At 47.4% G+C, this 13,316-nt stretch overlaps 1 long non-coding RNA gene across 1 annotated transcript; it reads left to right on the forward strand.

Moving 5' to 3' along the window:
- The first annotated feature begins 5,776 nt into the window (after positions 1–5,776).
- On the forward strand, positions 5,777–9,829 carry LOC145722725 (uncharacterized). Its single transcript, XR_014147203.1, has 2 exons — positions 5,777–7,264; positions 7,653–9,829. It is a non-coding gene; the product is annotated as an uncharacterized LOC145722725 (long non-coding RNA).
- Positions 9,830–13,316: the final 3,487 nt, after the last annotated feature.

Here is a 13,316-nt window from a genome sequence, read left to right on the forward strand (position 1 = left end):
TGGTAACATACTATACAATTGTTCAGAACCTGGTGTGTATGGTTTTTGAAAATCTAACAGTGTATCTTATTGCTTATTTCCTCATATTCTATTTTTATTCATGCTTTGTTGTGTGTGTGTGTGTGTGTGTGTGTGAATGTAATAATTTATTTAACTAATCAACTAATTGATGGGCATTCAGTTTTTTTTTTCTAATCGTCTGAGATTACAAACAATGTTGCATGAGTAATTATGTACATTCTAGGTGTAGGAGTATATTTATAGGATAATAGCTGGGTCAAAGAGTATTTACATCTGTTGTGAATTTTTTTTTTTTTACTATATTGCCTATGCTGTACTTTTCATCGCCACGACTTATTTATTTTATAACTAGAAGTTTCTATCTCTTTATCTCCTTTATCTGTTTCATCCATCCCCCCACCCACCTCCCTTCTGGCAACCACCAATCTGTTCTCTGTATTTAAGAGTCTGTTTTCTGATTTGTTTGTTTTTTGGATTCCACATATTAGTGAAATCATGTGGTATTTGTCCTTTTCTGTGTGAATTATTTCACTTAGCACAATACCTTCCTGTCATTTGAGAGACAACTCCCAAATCACCTTCCACAGAGATTGCTCTCAATGTCTGTTTCTCCAGAGTTTTGCCAACACAAGGTGTTAGCAAACCTTTTTAATCTTTGTCAATACGAAAGGATAAAAGTAATATCTCAATATTGTTTTGTGTTAATATTAGCCATATGAAATTGCTGGTTTAGGTAAAAATAATTGTTGAATATCAGCAATTTTATGTGGTTTATTTCTTTCACTGTGAGATGGAGAATTTCTTTCGAGAGAGCGAGAGAGCTTGTGCACGCGGGCACACACACACACACACACACACAGGGTGAGGAGAGGCAGAGGGAGAAGGAGAAAGAGAATCTTTTTTTTTTTTTAAGATTTTATTTATTTACTTGACAGAGAGATAGAGCCAGAGAGCACAAGCGGAGGGAATGGCAGAGGGAGAGGGAGAAGCAGACTCCCCGCTGAGCAGGGAGCCCGATGTGGGGCTCGATACCACAATCCTGGGATCATGACCTGAGCCAAAGGGCGGACGCTTAAATGACTGAGCCACCCAGGCGCCCCTATCTTATTTTATTTTATTTTTAATTTAATTTTGTTTTTATTCATGTGACAAAGAGAGACAGAGAGAGAGGGAATATGAGCAGGAGAGAGAGAGGGAATATGAGCAGGGGAGAGAGGCAGAGGGAGAGGGAGAAGCAGACTCTTCGCTGAGCCAGGAGCCTGATATGGGGCTCCATCCCAGGACCCTGAGATCATGCCCTGAGCTGAAGGCAGACGCTTAACCATCTGAGCCACCCAGGTGCTCCTATTTTTTATTGAAGTATTGAATCTTGTAGATTTTTCCACATTGGCACATATAGATTTGCTTCACTAACTTCAATGGTTACACAGTCTTTCACTGGATAAATGCATCATAATTTATTTAACTATTCCTCTGTTGATGGACATTTAGGTTGTTTCCATCTTTGACAAGACTGCCACATACCTTCTTGTTCATGAGTCTTTGTGCAAATGTGCAAGTATATCTTTAGGATAAGCTCCTAGAAGTAGAATTGCTGGGTCAAAAAATAGGGCATTCTAAGATTTTGATTGATATTGACTGACTATTCAGATAATAGGTTGAATTAGCTCTCCTAATTCAGAGGAACTGAGGCCCCTAGATCCAAGTCCTCCCCAGTCCTGTCATGCCACTCATCCCAGCATTCTGAAGGACTCTCCTCTTTTGGACACTTGGTCTGACTTGCCAATATGGGTCTCAAAATGTCTCTCATTGACACAATCTTTCTAAAATTACATTTTATTTTGTACAGTGGATGCACCACAATCTTCTTAGTCATCTCCCTATTGTTGGATCTTTATTGAGATTGCTCCAAAACAGAGTTATGTTAAGATAATCTTGCAAAGAGCCTCTTGGTGAACAGGTCAGCTCATGTTTTTGTCAAGTAGTTGCCCAAGCAAATAATAATGGCTAACATTTATTGAGCACTTGCTATGAGCCAGGCCCTGCTCTAAACCCTTTGTGATGTATTTTCTCAAAAATCCTATGAATTGGTTATCATTATTATTAGCTTAATTTTATAGATGTGAAAGCTCAGGCATACAGGTAAAAAGTATTTCCAGGGCCCTAGACCTGATAAGGAATGGGGCTGGAGTTAAAACCCAGTCAATCTAGGGGCACCTGACTGGCTCAGTCGATAGAGCATACTCTTGTTCTTGGGGTTGTGAGTTCAAGTTCCACATTGGGCATGTAGAGTTTACTTAAAGAAAACCAAACCAAAACAAACCCAGTCAATCTAGCTCCAGTCAGTGGTCTCAGATTGAGGCATTTGGCTCAAAGTGTAAGAACATTTAAAAGTGAGATGCTGTCAAATTACTCTCCAGGAAGGTTGTGGCATTCTCCAGTCCCACTAGAGTGAAGATGAAGGCCATTTTTCCTCCAAGCGGTATATCTTTTTCATTCCCATATCCTGGGTGTAGGGGATATGAAAATGAAATACACCCGGCAGAAGGTCCAGCATAAAGCAGGTGGGTGCCCTGGACTGCCCAGCTGAAGGATGGCTGGCTGGCCGGTCGGATGAAGGGAGGGGGCAGACAGGTGTGGAGCGAGGGTGCCTGGGTGCATCAGAGGAACCATGGCCCAGTGCAGGGTCCTGCCTTGAAAACTCATTCATTTAACACAGTGTGAAGCGTTTATTTTCCTGCTCTTACCGCAGCTAGCTGCTTGGCCGCCCTCGCCCCTTCTTTTAGGTATCTGCTGAAGTGTCTCCCTCTGAGAAGTCTTCCCTGACCACACTGTAGAAAGTAAGAATCCAGGGGCGCCTGGGTGGCTCAGTCGTTAAGCGTCTGCCTTCAGCTCAGGTCATGATCCCGGAGTCCTGAGATCGAGTCCCACATTGGGCTCCCTGCTCAGCGGGAAGCCTGCTTCTCCCTCTCTCACTCCCCCTGCTTGTGTTCCTGCTCTCGCTCTCTCTCTGTCAAATAAATAATAAAATATTAAAAAAAAAAAAAAAGAAAGTAAGAATCCTTACCTCACTCGACAACTCCTTATTCTGCTTTAGTTTTCCCGGTAGCATTTATCCCCTTCTGACATCTACGTACTACTTTTTACTCCTTCTATCTTGTTTATTGCCTGTCTTCCCTGCCTTCCCTCGCTGCCCCCACAACAGAATATAAACCTCACCAGGTTAATGGTTTTGTCTGTTTTGTTCACTCATTTATCCCCAGTGCCAAGGACATTTCCTGGCATTAGCAGGCGCTCAATCAGAATCTGGGGAATAATCTTCTTATTCACTGTTCCAGGAAGTGAAGGTGCAGCAGCCAGCAAGACAGAGGACCTGCCCTCGGTGCCCGACATGAGTCCTGCTGGCGGTAGCGGCCGGGGGAGGTTCTTGCCACCCTGCGCTCAAGGTCTCTGGGCTCCGTTCTAAGAAGTGTGACCGGGCCCTAGACCACGCCCCCGGCGGCCAGCCCGCCCCGCAGCGCCCCCTGGCGGGCCCCGTTGGCTGAGCGTCCCTGCGGCGTTGAGTGGGCCCCTCGCTCGGCGGCGCGCAGGATCTCCCCGCCAGGCTGCCGCGCTGGGAACCCCGGGAGCTCCCGGCCCGTTTCCTTCAGACCTCAGACACTTCTGCTTTTGCCCCGAGCGGGAAGAGGAAGGAGGGCAAGGGCGGAGCGCAGGGCGAGTCCGGCGGGGAAGGGGGAGGGAGGTCGGGGTTCTGGCGTCTTCTCCCACCGCGTCATCCGCAAGACGTGTCTTTTAAGGTGCGAGGTCCCCTCAGTTTTGGGCGGCCTTGCTTTCCCCGGGCCCTGCTCAGGTCTCATCTTCCGCCCCTTCTCCGCGCGGGAGGCGAGGGGCAGCGAGGTCAGAAGGCGGTGGCGAGGGCCGTGCCAGTGTCCTCCGGACCCGGCGTCCCTCGGCCCTGTACTAGGGTTTGGGGGTCAAAGCAGTTGGTGCCTCTGTGTTTGGGGTCGAGCTCCACGGTCTGCGGGCACCAGGCGCGCCCCGTCGAGCGCCCAGTGGGTGCACGTCCTGCCCCGCGGCTTTTGGAGATAGAAGAGCCGGCGGTAGCCGGAGCAGAGGTTAGGGCGCCACCTGGCGGTCGCAGCCCGCGGCCCAGACGTGCCTTTGGGGTCACTTGGCCAGGGCATTCTGGTGCTGGGCGTCTCTTTCCAGGCCTGCCCCTAACACAGGATCGCTGGTTCATTTCACTTAGTGGTTGGGGGCCTGGGTCATTGGAAATGTGCACGATAGGGTGAGATCAGGATTTGAAGAGCGGAGGAATGACAAAAACGGGATAGTTCTTGGTGTTGGAACTCAAGTTTTTTTTGCCTTTGTGGATGGTGTAGTGGCCCTCCCTCCTCCGAAGTCTCCCCCGCCACCGCATCTATATTGTTCCTTTTATTCTGGTCTTGAAAGGACATGTGTGATTATAAAAAGAACGCATTAAAAACAAAAAAGAGAAGGCGCCTGTGTGGCTCAGGCGGTTAAGTGGCTGCCTTCCCCTCTGGTCATGATCCCAGAGTCCTGGGATCCATCCCCGCCTCGGGTTCCCTGCTCATCTCTGGTCATGATCCCAGGTTCCTAGGATCCATCCCCACCTTGGGTTCCCTGCTCATGGAGGAGTCTGCTTCTCCCTCTCCCTCTGCCCTTCCCCCGGCTTGTGTGCTCTCACTCTCACTCTCTCTGCGCGCTCTCTCTCTCCCAAATAAATAAAATCTAAAAAAAAAAAAAAAAGAATGCGTAGTCATTGTAAAAAAAAAAAAAAAGGAGAAAATATGGTTTCTATTGAAAGTCCTCCCTTCACTTGAACAGAGGCTTGTTCTCCTTGGGAGTACAGGTTTGCTAGTTCTCTTTCCTTGATCCTGGCAGGACTGTTGGTTAAGGGTCAAATCCACACCCTTCCTGATGTTGGCAGGATTGGCCCATCCACCACCAGGGCTGGAACCATGCTGGAGGAGGCAGCACTTGGAGTGCTGGGGTCTGGGGTCAGCCAGAGGGGAGGCCAGGGGCTTCCCCTGAGGTTTCTCAGTTCTCTTTTTGCACAATTTGATTAATTTTTTTTTGCCCTTTTTGTCCTTATAAGGTTCTTGCCCCCTCAAAGACAATTTTATTTTATTGTAGTAGGTTTACCTTGATACATTAGTAGTCCCTCCTGCCAAGTGTGAGCCCATTTTCAGTTGATTTATTTACGAAGGGCCACATCAGCGATGGGCCAGTATCCCATGTCTGGAGTGGGAGAAACCAAAGTTTGTGGTCTACTCCCCTGGTTTAGCTAGGGATGTCCAGTCCAAGAAGTCCGAGTCCTAATAGTAGCAAAGTTATCCTGTCCTCATTTTCTAACTTACATGGTACATGATTGTAATTGTTTCCTTTTTTTTTTTTTTAAGTTTTTATTTATTTATTTGAGAGAGAGAGAGATATCGAGCAGGGATAGGGGCAAGGGAGAAGCAGGCTCCCCATTGAGCAGGGAGCCTGACATGGAACTCGATCCCAGGACCCTGGGATCATGACCCAAGCCGAAGGCAGATGCCCAACCGACTAAGCCACCCAGACGCCCTGTTTGTTTCCTAATAAACACATGGAAATATCCAATTCAACAATTCTACCAATATCCTGCTCCAAAACATAGGTATTCTCTTTCAAAGAGCTGACAGTCTGGGTATGTTATATGTAGTTTATTCAGGCAGCCTGTGGGTGGGCAGGGTGGGGACAAGTCTGGGTACGGAAGCTGAGGCTCCCAGAGATTCTTGCTCACATGAGGCCCCAGGTCATTGTCTTGTGTGGTGGTTGCCAGGTTTTTGGAGTTCATGTACCTGGGAAGTATCCCCTATAATTATTGGGGAAACAGCATAGACTTGTCAATCATTGCTTTAGCCATCAGGACATTAGCAAAAGCCAATTCTATGATCAGTTCAGAAAAGAAGGGGGACATTTTAACAGCAAGAATCTCTAAGTAGAAGTTTTTCTCATTTCATTAAGGACTGGTGGGACAGGAAAGGGCAGCATGGGTTCTGCTGGGCAGCTGGGAGCCCTGGCTGATTCCCTTCACAAGGGACTGGCTGCCAGAAGCACCTTGAGGCCTCGGTGACCAAGGAGGGACATCCATTCAGAGTCTAAGTCTCTGAAAACACAGACTTCACAGTATCAAGCTCAGCGTTTCACCTCTCTGGTCTGTGGCTGGTCACCATCTCTGGACTCTGGGACTTTTGGGACAGGTCTCTGTCATTGCACTTCCCACATTATTCTGTGGTTCTGACTGCCCACCCAATGGCTAGCTGGCTAAAGATGGGAACCTCCATAGATCTGACTGCTTGGCTGCCCAGCACAGTGCTCAATACTCAGCAGGTGCTTACAAAATGCTTATTGCTGGAATGAATTATACTCACTTTCACCCTTTTGTATTTCCAATTAAATAATTAAGGAAGTACTTGTTGTAAGCTACTTTAAAATGAGAGGGGAAATGGCTAATTTCATGCTGAGAAAGGAAAAATATTTGCGAGTTTTCCCACAGGCTATTTTATAGCCACTTGATTTCCTTCAGGTTGTGTATTTTTTTTGGGCAATCTACACTCCGCAAAAGAGAGGTCCTGCCTTTCACTGTCCCACCTTCTAGAATAGGGATTCTCAGCCTCACTGCACGTTAGGAGAGGGAGAGGTTATAATACTGATGCTCAGGGGACCTCTGACCAACAGAATCAGGATCTGGGGGGAGATGAGGTCTGAAGGTTGGTTTTTTAAATCAGTTTTACCAGTGATCCTAATGTGCATCAGGGACTGAGAACCTGTAGCCTAGAAGCATCTTTTGGTGCTCTAGCAGCTGAGAGAGAGGAAGTGATGAAGTAGGAGGACGCTGTGCACAAGGAAGGGAGACTGGGGTTGCAGGCTTGGTTCCCCCCTTGCTGTGGTTTAAGCCCTTGGTTTTATCTTTTCTGAAGATGATGATGGCTGTCCATAGGATTGTTGTTGGGGTTATCTGAGTGCCTGGCACTGAGTTAGTGCTTGTGATGGTTATTTTATTTATTTATTTATTTATTTTAAATTTTTATTTATTTGACAGAGAGAGAGACAGCAAGAGAGGGAACACAAGCAGGGGGAGACGGAGAAGCAGGCTTCCCGTGGAGCAGGGAGCCCGATGCAGGGCTCCATCCCAGGACCCTGGGATCATGACTTGAGCCGAAGGCAGACGCTTAATGACTGAGCCACCCAGGTGCCCCTATTTTATTTACTTAATTTTTTTGATAGGCTCCACGTCCAATGTGGGGCTTCAACTCATGACCCTGAGATCAAGAGTCACATGCTCGGGGTGCCCGGCTGGCTCATGACCCCTCTCAGGGTCATGAGTTTGAGCCCCACATTGGGCATAGAGATTACTTAAAAAAAAAAAAAGTAAAAAAACCCTTAAAAATAGATAGATAAATAAATGAATGAATTAATGATAAATAAACAAATTTGTTTACAAAAAACAGTCACATGCTCTACTAACTGAGCCAGACAGGTGCTCCTGTGGTTATTTTTATGTGTCACTGGTCTAGGCTATGATACCCAGTTGTTTGGTCAATCACCAATCTAGATGTTGCTGTGTGGTTATTTTTCAGATGTGATTGACATCGAAATCAGTAGACTTGGAGTAAAGCAGATTACCTTCCAATAAGATAAGAGAACCTTTAAAGAATTGAAGGCCTTGGAGGAAAAGACCGAGGTCCCTTGACGAGGAAGGAATTCTGCTTCTAGACTGCCTTTGGACTTGAGCCTGGAACACGGACTCCTGCTGCAGTTTCCAGCCTGCTGGCATGCCTTGCAAAATTCAGGATTTCAGACTGGCCACATTTTTTTTTTAAAGATTTTATTTATCCATTCATGAGAGACAGAGAGAGAGATGCAGAGGCAGAGGGAGAAGCAGGCTCCCCGTGGAGCAGGGAGCCTGATGTGGGACTCGATCCCAGGACCCTGGGATCATGACCTGAGCCAAATGCAGACGCTTAACCGACTGAGCCACCCAGGCATCCCATATGAGCCAATTCCTTAAAGCCTCTCTCTCTCCTGTCTGGAGAACTGTGAGCAGTGCTCAATAAATGATGGCCCCTACTCTTCTCCTCTAACTCGGCAGTGGCTCGAGCTGGGTTGGGTTACTAAGGCTGTGGCTTTATAGGTCATGGCAACCGGCATTATTGTAAGGAAGTGATAGCAATGAGCTCCCACTGTAACATTCCAGAGTGAGAAGTCCAGATGCAGCGACAAATGCATGGCGCAGAAATCCTTGTCTCTTTCTTCATCTGAAATATGGAGATTTCCCTCAGAAGGGAAGTCCTGTGGCACATGGCACAGAACCCCAGACCCTGGGTCCGGAGGCCTGGCTTTGGCTCCTGGCTGTGTCACCAATTTGGGCAAGCACCCTGCCTTCTCCAGTTTTTGGCTTCCTGAGGGACTTGGGCTGGGTGATGTAGGAGGAGCTTTCTGTCTCAGAGCCTGAGTCTAGAGTTTCCTCTGGTGCTTCGACTTGCAAAGCAGATTTCCCGCCAGTTTGTTTGTTTACCTGCTGGAGTTTGGTTTCTGCTTCCTAAGTGGTTGCAGGTTGGGGCACTTGTATTTATGCTCAGGAGAGAGGCCACAGGGCTGAATCGTGGCTGTCCTATCCTGGCTTTAGAGGATGCCTCAGACCTCACCCCCAGCTGTCCTGTGCTCTTAGCGGCGAGGAGGTTCCAGGACGTGGAAAAGCCGGGCCCCTATAGGTTTCTGCTGCTGGGATTCCCTTCCACGTCTGCTCAGGCACACCGAACCTTCCCTCCCCTGCCAGCATGCTCTGGAGAGGTCGGAGACCACACACAGAGGACCTAATGCTGTTCTACAGACACACATGTGAAAGAAATAGCACAGCTGTGGTCCTCTTCAAGTGATCCTGATTCTGACTAATCCCCATCCTGCTTGATGTCAGGGGCCAGACCTGACTGCCAAGTTGTTTGCTGTCCTGGGCTGCGTGTCCTCTTGGCCTGGCATCGCTGCCCGAGCTGGTGAAGCTGGGAACCCCAGGGTAGCCTGTGGCCATTCCCTCTGATCATTTGCCTCCTCCCCAGGGCATCCTCCGGAAAACTTACTGACACTTAGGGCCACCGATCCTTTCCTATCTAGGGCACCCAGCTCTAACCTTGGCTTCAGTCTCCATCTGCAGAATGCAAGACCTCAGCTTGCTGCAAAACTACCCTGTCCCCTTGGTGCTGCTGGACTTGCCAGGGAAGTGTTCAGAGAGCTCCCATTTCTCTCACCTGGGTCCACTCTGGACTGCCCTGCCCCCTTGTGGAATTTTGCTGCCCTGAAGTCACTGGAGGGTGGTGGCTCTTCACTGTCCTGGCTGTGAGGCTATTCTCCTGTCCAGGGGGCATCTGCCTGGCTGCCAAAGCTGCAGTCCTCGAGGATCCAGAGGGACCACACCATTGTGGTCTCCCTGCCGCCAGGCTGTGACCTCCCTTGCATCAGGGTGGTGACCTGGGCACGGATGCGGCCCTGCTTGTGGCCAGGGGCTCTTAGAACCCTCCTGAGGACTTCTGTCTCAGCCCGTGGCTGCAGAGGACCCCGGCATATATCCCCGATGACCTAACTCCTCAGACAGTCCCCGCATGTTAGTCAGGACACTGCTGTTTGCAGTGATGGAAACTCAACTGAAGCTGCTCATAGTTGTTTTTTTTAAGGAAATTTATTACTTTATATTACTGAAAACTCATGGCAAGTCTTCAAATATGGCTGGAACCAGGACTTTGAACAATGTGGTCAGAACTCAGTCTCTCTCCTGTCCTGTTTTCTTTTGTGTTGTCTTCACTCAGGCTGACTGTTTCCACTTGGCTGACCCCAAAATTCCAGGCTTCTATCTTCCTTATAGCTATCAGTCTTGGTGGAAAAAGATCTTTTCTTTGTCTTTAGTCCCTACAAAAGTTCTGAAATTGGGTCTCCCTGGCTTAATTCATTGCCTGCCACTGAAGCAATCCGTGTGGAAGTTGGGGTGAAATCGACCTCCTCTCCCATGAGACTGTAGGTGGCCCCCTCTCAGCTACTGGGATAAGAGTGAGGGAAGGTCATTCTCCCAAGAACATCAACGTTCCCTTAGAAGAAGGAAGGAGAAGAGATGCAGGTAGAAACAAAGTTTCAGGTGTGTGCCTCACCAGGGACACCTGTATTCCTGCACTGAGAACACGTCAGGCTCGAGCTGGGCTCCCAGCTACAGCTAAATGCTAGTACAGGAGAGGTGTGAGGACCTGTCAGGTAAGAGACACAGGTAGCAAAGGCTGTGAGAGTTCAGAGGAGAGGGTGAGAGTTTGGATTGCTGCTCTATCATAGAGCAGGGCTTCTCAAATTTTAATATGCATGCAAATCACCTAGGATCTTGTTAAAACGTAGATTCTGATTCAAAGTCTTAGAGCAGTGGTTCTCAAAAAGGGGTGATTTTTTTTCCCCCAGGAGACACTGGGCAGTGTCTGGAGACATTTTTGGTTGTCACAACTGAGGAAGGGCACTACTGGCGTCTAATGGGTAGGGACCACTGTTAAAAAACAAAAATTCAACCAAGTAAGTATGAAGATCTAATTGGCTTTATTAAGTAATTCATGCACTGGGCAGCATTTCATCTACCAAGTAGAGGGGTGTTCTGGGGGATGTGCAAAATGGAGTTTTTATAGGAAGGACGGTGGTATAAGAAATTATCAGCGAATGAAAAGAAAGGATTGTTCGCAGCAAAGTTAGCCTCCCTTACAGGGAAAGACAGGGGGTGTTTTGTTTTGTTTTTAAAAAGATTTTATTTTTTTGTCAGAGAGAGAGTGAGCACAAGCAAGGAGAGCTGTAGGCAGAGGGAGAAACAGGCTCCCCGCCGAGCTGGGAGCCCGATGCGGGGCTCGATCCCAGGACCCTGGGATCATGACCTGAGCCGAGGGCAGACGCTTAACGACTGAGCCACATAGGTGTCCCGAAAGGGGGTCCTATTAGGTGGATTACCTCAGAGTCCTTTGGGGGATGGAGAGGACCTATGTGACAGATTACCTCATTGGTGCTTATCAGAAAATTCCTGACTGACTAGTTGGAACTTAGATTTCTGGGGGAGACTGAAACTACAGTTAGGTTAGGTAGTAAACCCGGGTTACTACCTGGTCCAGGTGACTTGACCTGCTCCAGGTGATGCCATTTTGGGCCTATGGTTTTCTTTTTCTTTTTTTTTTTTAAGATTTTATTTATTTTTGACAGAGAGAGAGCACACGCAGGGGGAACAGCAGAGAGAGAGGGAGAAGCAGACTCCCTGCTGAGCAGAGAGCCCGACGCGGAGCTCCATCCCAGGACCCTGGGATCATGACCTGAGCCGAAGGCAGACGCTTAACCGTCTGAGCCACCCAGGCGCCCCTCCGAAGAGATTTTAGAGGTCATCTACTGATGCAGTTCTAGTCTAAGTTCCTGCAGGGAAAGGGCATGAATCTGAAGTCACTTTTGCTCCCAGGCTGCTGTTTACAAGATGCGTGGCCCTGCACAAGTTATTTAATCTCGCTCAGTCTCACTTTCCTCGTATAATAACAGGAAATATAATGTAGTTCATGGGAATTCAGCGAGATAATGTTAGTCCATCACAGACTAGCTACCCAATAAAAAGTAGCTGTTATGGTTATTATCCAGATGAAAAAGTTATGGTCTTTGTTTCAATAATATCATAATAAAGGCTTATGGAAAAGACAAACAGCTACTAAATACAAAGCAAGATGAAAGTGAGCGAAGTCGTAGGAATCTAGGGATGTGACATTAAGAGATCAGAGGCAAGAAAGCTTGATGAGCAGAAGGGGAGTTGGGATGATAGTTGATTTTTATTTATTTTTATTAATGTCCTAAATCTTTCAGATTACCTGCAAAAAATATCTATTTCCTATATAATCACATAAAATTATTAAAATATACACTCCTCAACAATTTATTTATATTTATTTTACCTCAAAAAACAATTTAAAGGAAAGAAACAGTCAAATATCAAAGATCCCCACTTCAGTGTGTTCTTTTTTAAAAGTGAAAAACTTGGGAACATTCTAAATCGAATTAAATAAATTAGGCCACATCCACATGGCTGGATATGATGCAGTTGTTAAATAGTTGTAAACTGTGTAGCAATGTGGACAAATGAAAATACTTGCTTTGTCAGTGGTCAGACTTTGAATGATTCTTGGCTTTCCATTGTAAATTTTTTTTTTTTTTTGAGAGAGAGGGAGAAAGAAAGTGAGAGAGAGTGGGCGAGGGGTGTAGGAGCAGAGAGAGAGAGAGAGAGAGAATCTTAAGCAGGCTTCATGCCCAGTCTGGAGCCCGATGTGTGGCTCGATCCCATGACCCAGAGATCATGACCTGAGCTGAAATCAAGAGTCTGATGCTCAACGGACTGAGCTATCCAGGTGCCCCTTTCTATTGTATTTTTAAGTTGCCATAATTATTAGAGTATTGTTTGTGCAATAAGAAAAAAAATGAAGGAAGTCAAAGAAAGTGAGTGTGAAGTTTCATAGGAACATTAGGGCCTATTGTGTTACATTCTTTGCTCTGGTGGTTGTAGGGATGTCTGCTGGTTCTCCAAGCCATGGCAGGTCCTGTCCGACCCCCCCCCCCCGCCCCCGCCCCCGCACAGAACTTTTACCACTCCAGGGAAGCCAGGATGTGGAAGGCACAGCTCCTTGATTTGGCCAGGGCATGGAGACCACCCTCTTCTTCAGTGGGTGGTGGTCTGCTTTCCGCATCCCCCTTGTCTGTAGGGGATAGTAAGGCAGGGAGACTGGGTGTGACTCTTCTTCTTCTTCTTTTAATATTTTATTTATTTATTTGAGAGAGAGAGAGAGAGAATGAGCAGGGAGAGCACCAGAAGGAGAGGGAGAAGCAGGCTCCTCGCTGAGCAGAGAGCCCAACATGGGCCTCCATCCCAGGACACTGGGATCATGACCTGATCCCAGAACACTGGGATCATGACTGAGCCACCCAGGGACCCCTCTTCTTTTTTAGTATTCTCTTCATTGATGTTCGGTACTATTCGTGAAATGGATAAGAAATTGGAGGAAGACAGGTGTAGCATGTTCCCCTGAGCACCTGTGAGGGACCTGGGCTCAGGTAAACAGGTAAAACAGAAACATTATCTGGGGTTCTGGGGGAATTCCTATGATGCTTTCCTCCTTAGGTGCTGCATTTGGTAGGCCCGGGTCCTACAGCCGAGAACCCCCTGAACTAACTTCCACTGAAGTGATGGGGTCTGGAAGTGCCCTTTGAAG

This window comes from Leptonychotes weddellii, chromosome 1, assembly GCF_054177405.1.
Source record: "Leptonychotes weddellii isolate Sample4059 chromosome 1, ASM5417740v2, whole genome shotgun sequence".
Taxonomy (NCBI): domain Eukaryota; kingdom Metazoa; phylum Chordata; class Mammalia; order Carnivora; family Phocidae; genus Leptonychotes; species Leptonychotes weddellii.